Raw genomic sequence first — 16,908 nt, 5'->3', positions numbered from 1 at the left:
AGCCAGGTTTCCAAGCATAACTAGACACTTACTCAAAGGGTGCCTTGCGGCCCCCCAGTAACCATAAGGTCAGGCTGACCTCAAAATCTCAGGAGATCTGAAAGGACAGGATCTTGTCCAGAGCCTCCCTAACTCTCCAAAGTCCCCACGAATTTGTTCTCTACATTGTGCACCAAACCAGAACTTTGCTGAAATGACTCAGAATTGAAATGCTTCCTACAGACCAAAAGTTATCTCCCTCTGAGGAAACTGCCCTGGTCTGGAGAGTGCACATGAGATTTACTCCAGCCCTTTCGTCCATCTCCAATGTCCTAGAGGCCCCAGGGAGGAGAGCCCCAAGGTTGATACAAACAGGAAACAACAAGGTTAAGCACAAAAGGGGCTCTTTGGAAAGGTTAATGGTTTGGTTTTTGCATCGCTGTCAATTGTGGTCTCCTCAGATAAAGAACACAACTGATTTTTCCACCCCTTGTGTATCTCATCTGGTTTCACACTGAAATGGAAAATCCACTTGGTAACTCAGTGAATGAATACCTTACCCTTACAGCCAGGTTCACTTAAGACATATTTTGAAGTGAAATGTCAAATTTAGAATGTCCTATGTAAATATTCTATAGAATTGTATTTAGAAATTATTCAAGGGGTTGGGAGCTATAAAAATGTTTGACCTGAAGCTTATGATTATGCTTGCTTTGGGCTGTAAATGCAAGTCTGTCCTCTAAAAATCCAAGGGTCTACCCCGTGAGGAGAATGGAGGGAGAGTAGTAACACCACGGGGTAGCACATGAAGGTGATGGAGAAGATGGGGAGTCAAGTACAGGTATAAGAGAAATAAAACTAGCCTGTGAGAGTTTAATTAACAAAATTAGCCCTAAATGGATTTTCACTCATCTGTACCTGGACTGATAGAGCTCATTTGCAAATGAGTGGTCAAAGAGATCACAAGTAGCTGAAATTTTATCAAGAAAATCAGGATATTTCCTCCAGAAGGCAGGACTGGACTGGACTGTAAGGTGGAATCTAATTGATGATAATACATTCCTTCAGGAGAAATACAAGGTGGAGAAGAGGAGACAGTGAGCCTGGTCATAAAGGAGATCTAAGGAGCTAGATGCTGATAGTCCCCATCCAGACTCTGACCAGAAGAGAAACACTTGGGCCTCAAAATAAAAATAACCTATTTGTTCCCTGTACGACATGTTCCATGTCGAGTGATAGGGCCTCAGTCTGGCAAATGTTCATGCCATTAACCACTCAAATAAAAAACTATTTCCTCTTGCTTGAACGTCACTTCCTCCTGGACACTTCTGATTATAACTTGGCTTTCCACAGAGCTCTCCCTTCAGAGAGTGGATGTCTTGGTTCTGCCAATGGAACCCTCTGTGTTTGCTTTAGTTGAACCTATGTCTGATCTGTTCTCTGTATGCTGAACAAATCAAATTTCTGAGCCTTTGGAGAACAAGCATCTGAGTTGTGATGAATTCACCTAAGTATGTACCATTTTTTGATGCCTCTTTTCAGCTAGTTAATAGCCTCTCCTGGAGAACCTTTACCCACTACACACTCTAATCAAGCAGAAAAAAATGAGTAAAAATAATCTTGAGTGCATTTTATCTAGAGTTGATTCTCATTCTTTTAATGTGCCCAGTAAACACTAGTCAGATTAGGAGGGAGTAATTCAGTTTTATTTTATTCTTCAATCCCTTCACTTAAACAGATCTCTCGCCTTAAACATTTCAGATGTAGATTTTTCCCTCTCTGGCCAGGAGCCTTGCCAAACTGAGCTAAACTATTTTAAAAGATGACAAGGTGGCTTGTGTGGCATTCTGCTACCTTTCAGCATCGATAACTTTGGACAGGTCATTAACTCTGTTGAGCAACACACAAGATGCAATAATCAAAAATTCTCACAGCATCACACAGAGATATAAGCTTTTTTTAAAAAAAGCATTTGTTTTGAGTAACACACTTAAAAACAATAGGCATTGATATTTTAGTCAAAGGAAAGAATATATCTGAATACATCTCATTATGGGATACTTGAAATGGACCTTTAAAAATAGAACGTTTCTAGAAGTGCTCTTAGGATGAAGTTAATAAAAATAAAGTTAATTTCACACTCTATCTTCTCAGAGAAGGGAAACAATAGAAAGAATAAACAAACGGGACTTCATCAGACTAAAGAGCTTCTTCAAGGCAAATGAAAACAGGACTGAAACAAAAAAACAACCCACTAACTGGGAAAAAATATTTGCAAGTCATATATCTGACAAAGGCTTAATATCCATAATATATAAAGAACACTCACAACTCAACAACAAAAAATCAAACAACCCAATCAAAAAATGGGCTGGAGACATGAACAGACATTTCTCCAAAGAAGATATACGGATGGCCAATAGGCACATGAAAAGATGCTCATCATCGCTGATCATCAGGGAAATGCAAATCAAAACTACACTAAGATATCACCTTACACCCATTAGAATGACAAAAATATCTAAAACTAATAGTAACAAATGTTGCAGAGGTTGTGGAGAAAAAGGAACTCTCATACACTGTTGGTGGGAATGCAAACTGGTGCAGCCACTATGGAAAACAGTATGGAGATTCCTCAAAAAATTAAAAATAGAACTACCATACGATCCAGCCATTCCACTACTGGGTATCTATCCAAAGAGCTTGAAGTCAGCAATTCCAAAAGTCCTATGCACCCCAGTGTTCATTGCAGCATTATTTACAATAGCCAAGACATGGAAGCAACCTAAGTGCCCATCAACAGATGAATGGATAAAGAAGATGTGGTATGTATATACACAATGGAATACTACTTAGCTGTAAAAGAGAACAAAATCATTCCATTTGCAATAACATGGATGGACCTGGAGGGAATTATGTTAAGTGAAATAAGCCAGTTAGAGAAGGATAATCTCTGTATGACTCGACTCATATGAGGAATTTAAAAATGTGGACAAAGAGAAGAGATTAGTGGCTACCAGGGGAAAGGTGGGGTGGGGGGTGGGCACAAAGGGTGAAGTGGTGTACCTACAACACGACTGACAAACATTAATGTACAACTGAAATTTCACAAGATTGTAACCTATCATTAACTCAATAAAAAAATTAAAATAAAATAAAAAAAATAAAGTTAATTTCCTGTTTGCCTGTTACTGTGTGACAATACAACAGTTAGATGGATTTTCAGCACACTTAGAGGGATGTTTAGGGTGCTTAGAATACAAGCTAAACAGCAAAGCAAAATTTACTTGGGAGCGCCTTCGAATAAATGAGTAGGCAAGAATCCACACAACTGTCAAAAGGTGAGAACTGCCATAAAGATAAAGACGCTTTAGGGAGATAATGAATAGTACTTTCATTATGAACTCCCAGCTGAAAGATTCAAGGGCAGGTGCTATAGAATTACAGCATTTCTTTTCAATAGAGCAGTTTCTTCTCACCTTCTCACCTGTGCAGCACATTCCATGAAGCACAGTAGTTGAAATTTTTTTTTTAACTTCACAATGGTATTCATTCTCCAAACAATAATAGGAAGGCCAATTAACAATATCATCAGGTTTATAGTGATGCTCCAAGAGCAGTATACTCAGAATGTCTCATAATAACAACTAATGCTTACGTAACTCAACTGATCTTTATGACTCGCTCACGAAATAAATTCTAATATCTCCATTTTATAGATGAGAAAACTGAGGCATAGAGAAGTTAAATAACTTGCCCAAAGTCATTCAGTTAGTAAGTAACTCAGAGCAGTCTGCTTTCAGGGACCCTGCTTCTAACCATTACATGTGACTGCCTCTCAGTACCTCCATGGGACAACAGATGCTATTAGACATTCTATGGAATTTTTTAAAGTTCTGAAGTCCAACAAAATTTTGGATATGTTGAGTTAAACCAAATTAAATGTTGTTTTCTTCTACAGAACTTCTCAGTCTCTTTAATGCTCTAATGTTCATTGTGAATTTTCACAGAACCCTCAGTTTGGAAAAAGATATTTAACATCATAAGTTCTTATCTTGGCATCATGTATTTTGATATTTTTAAAGACAAGACTATTTCTATCTTAAAATAACTGGTTAGGAGAAAACCTAAATAAATTCAAGAGAGACAGATTTGAAAGAAAAATTAGGAGATAGACTTATATCGTATCTGGTAGTTCCCCTAAATCCTTTTTAACTACCAAGACCTACAAAATTCTATATTGTCTCCAAAAAAGTTTCAAAGAATAGACCTTATATAAATTTAAAATATCTGTACAAAGGAAGCCACTGAAAGTAAAATTAAAAGAAACAGATAGGCTGGGAGACTAAGATTTTTCTATATAAAGCAGGAAAAGGATTAATATCTAGAAAATATAAAGAGCTTCTACAAATTATGAGAAAATAAACCAATAACATAAGGGGCAAAAAATAAGACAAGGCAATTCACAGTCTTGGCAACTCACAAGCAATTCATATAAACATGAAAAGATGCTCACTTAGCTTACTGGTTACACAAATGCAAATTACCACAAGGAGAAAACTTTTTAGCTTTCCTACTAGATTATGAAAATATAAAAACCAAAAACCCACATCATCCAGTGTTTGGTGAGGGTGTGTGGAAATGGGCATACTCATACCCCACTGGTGAAAGTGGAAATAAGTTCACCCCTTAGTTGAGAGAGAACTCTCCATGAGTCTCTTCCATATCTACATGTCTTGCGAGCAGAGGCATTTACTGGTCTTTTGTTCTGGACAATCATTCCAAGAATGTTTATTTAGTGATCAGCCTTGAAAGAGAGAGTATCTGTCTCAGAAGCAAAGGGTAGATTTGCTTACGACTTGTTTAATAAAGCAAAAGACTCTCTCAAGGGCAGAAGGCGGATTTGCTTGCATCCCATTGTAAAATCTTTGGGCTCCATAAGTTCAGGTTTCCTCAGCTGTTATGCAAATCCACTGCATGCACAGTTTCCACCTGGGCACTTGTAGGCAAGAGGAACCAATGCAAACATGAAGCTCATGAGACTTGTTGTCCTGTGAGTAATAAAGTCCACTGTATCTGCCCCAGGAGCAGCATGTCTTCAGCCACCACAGGGAAAACTGTGACAGGCCTACTCGTTAGCTTGAAAGCAGGGTAAAATCTCAGTGCCTTTACATTTCTTCTCACCCTTTTAAGATTATGAGTTGAATCTTTCAAAATTGAGCAAAAAGTACAAAGTTTGAGTTATGCTATGTGAATAATTCCCAGAGAGCTACTGTATAGCATAGTGCCCATAGTCAACAGTATTGTGTTGTATACTTTAAAATTTGCTAAGTGTCCTCATCATAAACACATACATATATACATAAATAGGATGGGAGGAAACTTTTGAAGGCGATGGATATGTTTATGGCATTGATTGTGGTGATGGTTTCATGGGTATATACTTTCCTCCAAACTCATTAAGTTGTATACATTATATGCGTACAGTTTTTTATATTTCAATCATACCTCAAGTTTGTTAAATTAAGATATTCAAGTTTTTGACCATTTTTAAGACTATCTTATAGAAAAATTAATATCTGTGTGTATGTGTGAGGATAATGTACAGATATTCATTGTAACATAACTATCAAGAGTGCAAATTTATGGGGCCGGCCCAGTGGCGCAGTGGTTAAGTTCAAACGTTCCACTTTGGCAGCCCAGGGTTTGCCGATTTGAATTCCAGGTGCAGACATGGCACCACTTGTCAAGCCATGCTGTGGTAGGTGTCCCACATATAAAGTAGAGGAAGATGGGCATGGATGTTAGATCAGGGCCAGTCTTCCTCAGCAAAAAGAGGAGGATTGGCAGCAGATGTTAGCTCTGGGCTAATCTTCCTCAAAAATAAAAAGTGAAAATTTTGAAATAGCCTAAAGTTACAGCAATACCATGGCTCCACACTGAAATGAGGTATTTAAAAATATGTATTGATATGAAAATATTTAAGCTACATTGTTAGTGGAAAATACAAAGATATTCATGCTTTCAAGTGCATATGAGTCTAATGCAATGCAATCAATATATAATATATGTAAACACATAGGAAAAGGCACAGAATGATACATAGTGATCCCTTAATCATGTTGCCTATAGAGATGAGAGCTGGACTGTCAAGAGTTAGAGAAGAGATGAAAAGGAGTTTATTTCCATATTGGTTATTATTTTAGACATGTTCATATAATCATACATTATCTTTTAAAAATTTCAAGAAGCAATAAGTTATGGTGACTGACTAGAGTTGGAAGTAAAAGAGAGAAGCCAGAAATAATTTTAAGATTTCAGTCTTAGAAGAATACAGGTGACAATAGGGAAGTTGGGGAGATGTGCTGGTTTTGGTGGGCATTAATGGATTTTGGTTTCAGACATGTTGTGAATTAAGTGATATCACTCTGATCTTCAGCATCACAGTTTCCTGCCCCCATTCTTGCTTTCCTACATCAGATTCCTCCAAAAACACAAATTTGATAATTGTCACTCCCATGCTTAAAACCCTTCAGTGATTCTCTTTGCTCTTAAAAGTTCAAATTGTTTAATATTGTTTTAAAAACGCTTCATGATCTGGCTTTTGTCTACCCATCTCTCATGTATCTACTCTCTAACCACACTTGATACTTCATTTCTCTAAAGAAGCCATGATCTTTTTCACCTCCAAATCTTCCTACTTGCAAGACTCTGCCTGGAACACTCTCTCCTCCTCTCTTTATCTTCTAAGTATCCACAGGTATCTGCTGAAATGCCTGAATCTTAGTCTAGCTTAGGTATCTGCAATACGCTGAATAATGGCACCAAAAATGCTCATGTCCTAGTCAACAGAACCTTTGCAAATATGATTAAGTCAAAGATCTTAAGATGGGGCGATTATCCTGGATCATCCAGACGGGCCCAATGTAATCACAAGGGTCCTTACAAGAGGGAGGCGGTAGAGTTAAATTCATAAAAGGAGGTGTGATGACAGCAGTAGAGGTTGGAGTGACGGTCTTTGAATATGGAGGAAGGGGACACAAGCTAAGGAATGCAGACAGCCCCTAGAAGCTGCAAAAGGCCAGGGAATAGATTCTCCCCTAGATCCTCCAGAAGAAATGCAATCCTGCCAACATCATGATTTTATCCTCATAAGACTGATTTCAGATTTCTAATGAATGAGATGAAAAATAAAACATTTGAGAAGCAATGCCTAAAATAAAAACTGGAATACATAGCATCTCATCTCAGGAGAGAACACTGGATCAGAGTCTTGAAGTGATGCTCTATACCAAAATGGAATGGGAGAAAGAAACTAAACTCTGGGCAAATGCTTGAGATGAAGAAATTGGACAATATTCCAGCTCAGTGGGAGCCACTGCAGTGCTAGTGGATTTAGAGTGGAATGTACCGCTGAAACCACTGTACATGACATTATGGTGGCCTCTTTATCATGGATGCCTTCTTCTAAACCTGTGATATGTTCTATTTAATCAGTTAACCCTCTTCCAATAATTCTGTGTTACAGAATTTCATAAAACACTGCCACCTTTAGAATGGATGTATGCAGAATGAAGAGAAAATATATGTCACTTAATTTTTTAAAAAAATTTACCAGGGAGGGGCTGGCCCCATGGTCGAGTGGTTAAGTTTGTGCGTTCCGCTGCAGGCAGCCCAGTGTTTCATTGGTTCGAATCCTGGGCGCAGACATGGCACTGCTCGTCAAACCACGCTGAGGCAGCGTCCCACATGCCACAACTAAAAGGACCGACAACGAAGAATATACAACTATGTACCGGGGGGCTTTGGGGAGAAAAAGGAAAAAAAAAATAAAATCTTAAAAAAAAAATTTACCAGGGAGAATATGAGGACAAGAGTAGGATCCATCATACAAAATGTAGGCAGAAGAGCAATGAACAGAGTTTCCTTGGAAACCTTCAATATAAGTGGAGCTTATTAGCTCCAAATATAACATGTGTACCCCATTCCTTCGTGTTTCAGTTATCTGCTGCTCAGTAACAAACTACCCCAAAATTTAGTGGCTTAAAAAAAAATTTATCATTATCTCTTACAGTTTTGTGGGTTGACTGGGCCTAACTAGGAGGCACTCATTTTGGAGTCTTTTATGAGGCTGCAGTCAGATGGCAGCTGGGGCGGAAGTCATCTGAAGACTGGACTAGGAGGGATATTAAGGATGACGCATTCACATATCTGGCAGTTGATGTCAGCTGTTGACTATAACACCCATATGTGGCTTCTCCCTCATGGTGGTCTCAGGGTAGTCACACTTCTTACATGTCAGCTTCCTTACCCCAGAGAAGTGTTCCAGGAGGTCCAAGCAGAAGCTGCAAGACATCTTAAGACTTACCTTTGGAAGTCCCAGAACATTACTTCTGCCATGTTTTATTTGTCAAGCTAATCACTAAAGTCATCCCAGATTGAAGGAGGTGAATTAGATTCTAATGGAAGGGGAGCAGTAAAGAATTTGTGGCCCTTTTAATTTACCACATCTCACTTCCTAATACATAGGATGTGTAAGTTTGCGGTTACCAGGAAGTCTGTAGATCAAGGGTCATGCATTCTTCCACTCTTTGATGGGAATGAAAAAATTGCATGTGTTCCATGATTCCCTATTTATTACTGGGTCAGTGCAAGCACAGGCACTTTTAGCTACACAGAGAAGTCAGCAGGGTTTCAAATGCTCAGCTGTTAAAAGAATACAAGAGTACACACGCAGATGCACAAATTAGAGGAATGGTAGCACAGTTAGCAGAAGTGCAAATTATTTGAGACTCTTCTATAAATGAACAGTATCGAGGGTACTGGCGGGTATTGGGAGAAACTGGTCCCATGGGTTCCAGGGACTCATGAAAGGGTAATAGAACAAGAAACGATAATGTTCTCAAGGCAGGGCCTGGCAAGTGAAACTAAAGGCTCCTCAAAGGATTTCTGCAAGACTTGTGGATGCTTCATTATTCACAACAGAGATCCAAAAACCTTTTTGAGGGATAGCTGATACTTTAAACAATCAATAAGAACCCCGAAAAAATATACATATGTTCTAACAGACAAAGGGAGGTAATTTCAGGGGTTCATAAACTGCGGCCACCCAAAGATTTTCTAGTCCACATGGTAAGCACTGCTAATACAAAGCCCTCGGAATCAAAGGCTGGCTCTGTGTACCCTCTCAGAGTTGGTGTTGGAAAAAATGTGGGGCTTTGGAAACTAATAGAACGAATTCTACTCCCTGAGGGAATAACATGGACAAGCTACTCTAAGTTTTTACACCTCAGTTTATTCATCTGTAAAATGGGAATATTAATATCCACTTCCTTGGTTTGCTGTGAATATGAAGATGAATTAATGTATACAAAGTGCCTAGCGCAATATTTGGCACATAATAGATGCTCAAAACATTTTAGACCAGCCCCCTCCATCCTTTTTGTTCTTACACTGAAGGAATATGTCATTAAAAGAGATCAGTCAAAAACAGACCTCTATTCCCTTTGATTCACAAAATACCCAAAGGTCTCTCTCTGGCTTCCTAGACCTTCTATTAAGAACTTACAAACTTCTTAGCAATTGCTTCTAAACTCCACAATTTTTATTAATAAGATTTTTAATAATGCTAAGATTCTTTTATATATGATGACATGCTGGAAGACTCATAATAAGAAGGTAAATGGAAAAAAAATCAGGATATAAAACTACTTCTACAGTATGGTTCCAATTGTGTTGAAGGAAGTACAGACACACCTAAATATTACAGAAAAAACAATGGGAGGAAATAAGTCAAAATATTAAGTCTATATCTGGGTGGTTATATTATGGTTGTATTTTAATTTCTTTATAATTGTCTTTATTTCCATGTTTCTGCAATGAATACACATTACTCACAAAATTAGTAAAGAAAAATACAGCAAATGTCTTTGCTGTCAAAAGTATATTCTAGCCACATTAGCTCAGCTTCATATGCCATGATACACAATGCATGTATCCACTGATTATCATGCTTGACTACTGAACAGGAAAAAACATCAGTAGTAGAGTGATATGGCCTTGTGGTTAATTAATGTATTTTTAAATTAATGTTTAATTCACTAAGGCATGTTCATTCTGGAAAAAATAAAACCAAAGAATAAATAGAATGTGTTAGAGAACACATAAATGTTTATGCAACAACCATATATAAAACCATGTGTCAGAAACTGCTACCTCTAGGGGCCTCATAGATGAAGAAAGCATGGGCTCTGTTCTCAAGGAGTTTGTCTACTTTCTAGTGGAAACAGACATAAATATAAAAAGCCACAGTCTTATAAATGCCAACTTGGCTGTGAGAACACTAAACAAATAGGAAGAGGAAAGAGGTCATTCTAGGATGTGAAGACAGTAAATGCGAAAAGTCACAAGGACACATGATTAGTCCAGGGACTAGGGAATAATCCCAGGGCTGGGGTCTGAGTCAATGGTGGAGAGGTGAGAGGAGGGGGGTGCCAGCCAGGAAGGAATTTGGTATCCAAATAAAGCATGTGGACTTTATCCAGTGTTTTTCAAACTGCGTCTTTGGGAATGGTTTCTTAGGAAACACAGTAAGGCAGGATGAGAGGCCAAGCCTGTGGCGCCGACCCTGCTTCAAACGGAGCAGTTCTGCTTTTATCTGTTCTATAAGTTGGATTTCCCAGACAGATTTTATTTGAACAGTTTCATGACCTTAAAAAGCCTGAAAACTGCTCCCACACCATCAAGCTGTTGAATGCTTTTAAGCCAAGGAATAGCACAGTCAGCTTTCTATTTTAGATTCGTGTTTTGAAAGACATGAGCACTTAGTGATCGCGTGAAGGCGAGGGTAGAGGTTATGCAGACAACGAGGAGGCTCTTCCAGGAGCGCCAGAGAGAGTAGGAACTGAAGCTGTAGTAGTGGGAAAGGAACTAAGGGTGAGTTTTTTTTTTTTTAGATATTTGGGAATGATCTCAATAAGATCCAGTTACCAACTAGATGAGAGCGGTAAGGAAAAGGCGAGAGAGTGACTCTGAGGTTTCCAGCACAGGGAACTGCAAAGGTTCTAAAATTTTAGTGTACATATGAAGCACCTATGGAGTTCGTTCAAAAATAGATTCCTGAGGCTCCATCTCCAGAATTCTGATTCAATAGGACTGGGGTGAAGCCTAGGAATGTTGATGGCAATACTATTAACAGAGATAGAGAAGACAAGACAAAGAAGCTTGGGAGAAAAAAAAAAAACAATTAATTGAAATTTGGACATGTTGAGGTCTAGGACTTACGAGGCAAGCATCAACAAAGATCTATCTGTCCAGAAGGGCATTTGGAACACGGAACTAAAGTTTATCAGAGAATTCTACACGAGAGGCATTTAATTGGGAATCATTGGTGCCTACATGGTGGTGAAAGTTATGCAAGTGAGAACACAGAGGAAGAGAAGAGGGCCAAGAATAAGACCATGAGGAACAACAATTTTTAAAGAAGGGACAAAGGAACTAATGAGCTGATGAAAGAAACTGAGGAGAGAGAATCAACAGAGTGGGAGACACAGTTGAGTCTAATGAATTAGGAGTCAAGGATATCACTCAGTCGATGTAAGCCACCATTAAGTTCAGATTTCAATTAACCAATCAAGTAATCTGTTGCCAATACCTCCAGCTGCGAGAAGTACCACACTAATTCCAGGATCTCTGGAAAATACACCATGTCAATAAATTCAGCCCACTCCAGCATTATAGCACATCTTACTTGGCCTAATGCCCCAGTTCTAATACTAGAAACTAATAAATCTTGCAATTATTTTGGTGTATAATCTAATTCCTTCAAGGTCATATTTTGCACTTGTCCCCCTGGAGCACGCTAAAATCTGACCACAGTTATGGGCCTTATAGTAACAAGGATTATTTGGTGTGGGTGTTAAGAATGGACAATCTGGGGCTGGCCAGGTGGTGCAGCAGTTAAGTTGGCACGTTCCACTTCAGTGGCCTGGGGTTCACCGGTTTGGATCCCAGGTGTGGACATGGCACCACTTGGCAAGCCATGCTGTGGAAGGTGTCCTGCATATAAAGTAGAGGAAGATGGGCATGGATGTCAGCTCAGGGCCAGTCTTCCTCAACAAAAAGAGGAGGATTGGCAGCAGATGTTAGCTCAGGGCTAAACTTCCTCAAAAAAAAAAAAAAAAAAAAAGAAGAACAGACAATCACTTGCATCAAAAAAAATATATAGGGGCTGGCCCCATGGCTGAGTGGTTAAGTTCACGTGCTCTGCTTTGGCAGTCCAGGGTTTCCCCAGTTTGGATCCTGGACATGGACACGGCATTGCTCATCAGGCCATGCTGAAGCAGCATCCCACGTAGCAGAGTTGGAAGGACCCACAACTAGAATATACAACTATGCATTGGGGGGCTTTGGGAAGAAGAAGAAGAAGAAGAAAACAGATCGGCAAGAGATGTTAGCTCAAGTGCCAATATTAAAAAAAAAAAAAATATATATATATATATATATATATATATATATAGACAGATAGCCTGAAAAGTTAGAGATCCAAAGTTGTCATTGACCAAAACCATAAGAAAGAATAGTTCAAGATAGACATCTGAGAGGAAGCTCTACAACAGAGGTTATGGTGCAGGAGACCACTTGAAGCCCGGAGAATTTCGACGAGTTACTCATGTTCTAGCAGGAGGGTAGTGCAGATCCTTTTCACAGGAGCTAAAGTAAGCTAGTGTTGGAAAATAAGCAGAAATGTCTTGATACGTACAAAATGCATGGTCAGAGAGCTCTTGCAAGTTCAGAGCCCTAAACAAACACCTGAAGTGCTAACTGGCTTGAAGGCTGGTCCAAGAAGATGCAACATTCTACTCCTAAGCTCAGTCAACTGCCATCCACCCCCAATTAACCATGCTCTCTGGATGCGTAAACCACTCCTAGGGAATCCTGCTTCCAAAGTTTGATTGATGTGACCTAGCTGAGAAGACACTAGGTCCTTTGTGGAAACCCATCCATGCTATTCAGGCCAACTCCCCCTCCCGCAGCTGAGGTCCTCAGTCCATGCTTTCAGGAGCCTTAGCAGTTCCTTTTGATCCTCCAAGAAACTCTCTGAGGTGGGTATTATCATTATTAGCTGCACTTTCCACAAAAGGAAACTGAGGTTAAGTAGCTTAACTTCCATAACACAGTAAGTGGCAAAGCTGGGATTTCAACTCAGAGCTTCCTGACTCCAAAACCTGGAGTCCTTGTAATTCTCTACACGAGCTGTCCACTGGAAACCCATGGGACATTTTAAAAGTACAATTCTTTGAGGTTTTTTTTTTAAAACAGATTTATTGAGATATAAGACACATACCATACAGTCCACCTATTTGTAGTGTACAATTCAATGATTTTTTAGTATATTCACAATTTGAACACCATCACCACAATCTACTTTTAAAACATTTTTGTCCTGGGTAGGCCTGGCCACAAAGTCCCTAGGGTCTTAACTTCAGGACCACAGACCCTGTAGGAGTTTTTAAATGGACTTCAAATGGTTTGCGAACCTTTTCTAGGATTCAGAGCTTTCATTATCTCCTCTGAAGGAATCAAGATGCAGCTCAGATAGTATTAAGAAACTCTAGACCAGTGTGTTCATAAACTTTAGGGTGCACACAAATCACGGGGGGCTCTTGTTAAAATTCAGATTCAGAGACTGGCCCTGTGGCTCAGTGGTTAAAGTTCCACATGCTCCACTTTGGCAGCCTGGTTTCACAGGTTTGGATCCTAGACATGAACCACTCTGCCATGCTGTGGAGGCATCCCACATACAAAAAGTAGAGGAAGACTGGCACAGATGTTAGCTCAGGGTGAATCTTCCTCACACAAAAAAATAAAAATAAAAAAATTCAGGTTCAAATTTAGCAGGTCTGAGATGCGGTTGGATCTACTATCATCAATTTTGATTTTAAGAATACCACCATTGGGGCTGGCCCCGTGGCCGAGTGGTTGGGTTCACTCACTCCGCTGCAGGCAGCCCAGTGTTTCATTGGTTCGGGTCCTGGGCGAGGACATGGCACTGCTGATCGAACCATGCTGGGGCAGTGTCCCACATGCCACAACTGGGGGGACCCATGACAGAGAATGTACAGCTATGTACCAGGGGGCTTTGGGGAGAAAAAGGAAAAAATAAAATCTCTAAAAAAAAAAAAGAGAATTCTAACATTAGACCCCAATTAAGTGAAAAGTTATCTGCCTAAAATCCCATTCTTCTCAGTAGATCTGTGTTACAAAAAAACACAAAAAAGAAAAAACTGTACTCAATCCTTATTGTTATATTTTGAATTTTGTCAATGAAATATTTGCGGACATTTGTTTTCTGTCTTCTTATCTAAGTATATACAAAATAGTCATGATTTTGCCTCTTGGACAAAAAGGCTTAAAATATTTACCGACTTACCCTTAATAGGAAGTTTGTCAACCCCCAGTGTAGACCATGGTACAAGACCACCTTGGAGGAACGTAAGTGTTGTCCATCCTACTCTCCACAGCTCCTTGCTGCATTTGGCAGACATGGCATTAGCAATCAGATTGATAGCAATCCCAACTAAGTATGAGAGACAGATCAGTAAAAGCTTTGCAGACACCAGCACTGATTGGGTGAGCCTGTGAACCAGGGAGAAAGGTAGAAAGGTAGAAATTGTGGCAGCAGGAACAAATTTCCCAGGGAGATACCTTTAGAAGTTACTTAACTTGACCAAGGTAACCCCGGCACAAAGCAGGCACTCTAGTTCACATCTAGGCTCTGAAATCTGTTAGCTGCGGGATCTTGGAGACACGACTGAACCTCTGTACGCCTTGGTTACACGGAAAGCACTTGAACAGTCCAAGGATGGGCAGTTACTATTATTATTAGTGGCAGTATTGGACCTATATTTCAAGTTTGCTGGCCCAGGTCAAGACTTCTCCAAATATAATCAATCAAATACGACCACTGAATTTTATCTTCATTGTTCAGGAACCTACTCTGTAAATCTGAGTGGTCCTCATATTTAGTTATATCCTGTTGTGCTTAAGCATAAAGCCAAACACATCACTACCACTCACAAGGACAATGAGAGAGACAAATGGGAATTTGAAAGAAAATCAATAGCTGTTTGGTTTGTTGCGTAGAACTGACTTAGAAATAACCTTCCTGTATTTGGAGCTCAAATTCAGTAATAGTCAACAAAACTAGACGACAGCTGTGAATGGCTTGAAGCAGGTTAAAGTCTTCCTTCTTGACACAGCTGATGCAAACAGAACATCCCAGTCTTTTTCCCCCCGATATTACTGACTGAACTTCCTTGTAGTTAATTTCCCTGTGCTAGCCTCTCAACTAGAGGGCAGTGATTCTTTGTCACAAAATGTGTTTTAACATATATCTATTTTAGTCAAAATATGCAACTCAATTGCACATCTGTCTGTAGACTCAGACATCTTTGAATATAACATTATTTGTTGAAAATTGGAAAAAATGCCTATTTTGTATTAGGTCCCTACTGCTTTGTTTGAAAACTCATCCTTGATATCATATTACTTGATTTAAATGAAATTAATTTCAAAAGTTTTTTTCTTTTTTTTTTTTGAGGAAGATTAGCCCCGAGCTAACGTCTGCCACCAATCTTCCTCTTTTTGCTGAGGAAGACTGGCCCTGAGCTAACATCCGTGCCCATCTTCCTCTACTTTATATGTGGGACGCCTAACACAGCATGGCTTGACAAGTGGTGCCATGTCCGCACCCGGGATCCGAACCGGCGAACCCCAGGCCGCCGAAGTGGAATGTGTGCACTTAACTGCTGCACCACCCAGCCAGCCCCAATTTCAAAAATTTTAATCATATACTAATTTTAATGTAATTTCATGTCAAGAAGACTAAAAACGATTGCAGTCTGTACATAGCTCTTGGAAGGATATATCAACGGAATGGTCTACACTCTGATATTGAATTAAATAAATATGTTTGATACGATCTCTCTTGGTCTGTGTTTACCAAGTGAGCTGCTGTTGACCTTTCATTTTTACAATCCAGATAAAAATATGTTTAGATTTAAAGTCTATTTTTGAACTCTGGAACACCACTATTTGACGGCTCTGTTTCAAGTATATTTGTCTACACACACACACACCCACCTTCCACCCCATCTCAACTATATTTTCTGGTAAAATTTACCACTCCCATTCTTAGCATACACTATCAATGTTATGTGATTTAAAAAATTATATTGTTTGGTCTTAAGGATTTTACTTGCTTTAAAATTAAACCTATTTTAGAGTTGCTTTTCTATTCATTTTCTTAATTTCCCTTCAAGTCTTGATGCTCTCCTGGAAATATTTTCTGATTGCACAACATCAAAATGAAAATGCCACTGAAATCTATTTACATAAGCCACAAACCCTTAAATGAACTGGACATGTTCCTAATGTAGGAACAGAGTGTTTCCTGGTATTCAGTTAGAAAGATTAAATCGAATTAGCCTGGATAAGTCAACTGTTACAAGGACTGGAAACTGCTAAATTAAACTTTAACAAGAGTTACAAATGGTACTATGCCTACTTGGAAATGAATAAGGTTATTAAGCGGTTCAGTGAAGATAAGTCTGATTTTAATATTTTTATTCAGTGAAGAAGAAAATGAAGTAAAAGCTGATTAAATTATTTTTAGTGGATAATGCTTAAAGTAAAAAAATAATAAGGCGAGGGAACATTTTAATGACGAAGTAGTTCAATTAGGAAACAGAAATAAAACAGCCAGTCCAAATATTGAGCCTAAACTTTTGAAACATTAGCAAAAACAAAGATGAAAACTAACACATACTCAAGAGAATATCCCCATGGCCGGAAGCAATAGGTACAGTGCAAAGTAGCTGCTAATTTACAGAATAAGATACTGTCTAGGAAATAGAGTGCATCACTATT

General features: G+C 39.0%; 1 protein-coding gene across 11 annotated transcripts in view; it reads right to left on the bottom strand.

Moving 5' to 3' along the window:
• Window positions 1-16,908, bottom strand: part of SYTL5 (synaptotagmin like 5) — a 277,939-nt gene that overhangs the window by 158,156 nt on the left and 102,875 nt on the right. The window lies entirely within an intron of this gene.

The sequence above is a fragment of the Equus przewalskii genome, chromosome X (assembly GCF_037783145.1).
Source record: "Equus przewalskii isolate Varuska chromosome X, EquPr2, whole genome shotgun sequence".
Lineage (NCBI taxonomy): Eukaryota > Metazoa > Chordata > Mammalia > Perissodactyla > Equidae > Equus > Equus przewalskii.
Note: the sequence above shows the minus strand (reverse complement) of the source record. Positions and strands in the feature narration are given on the sequence as shown.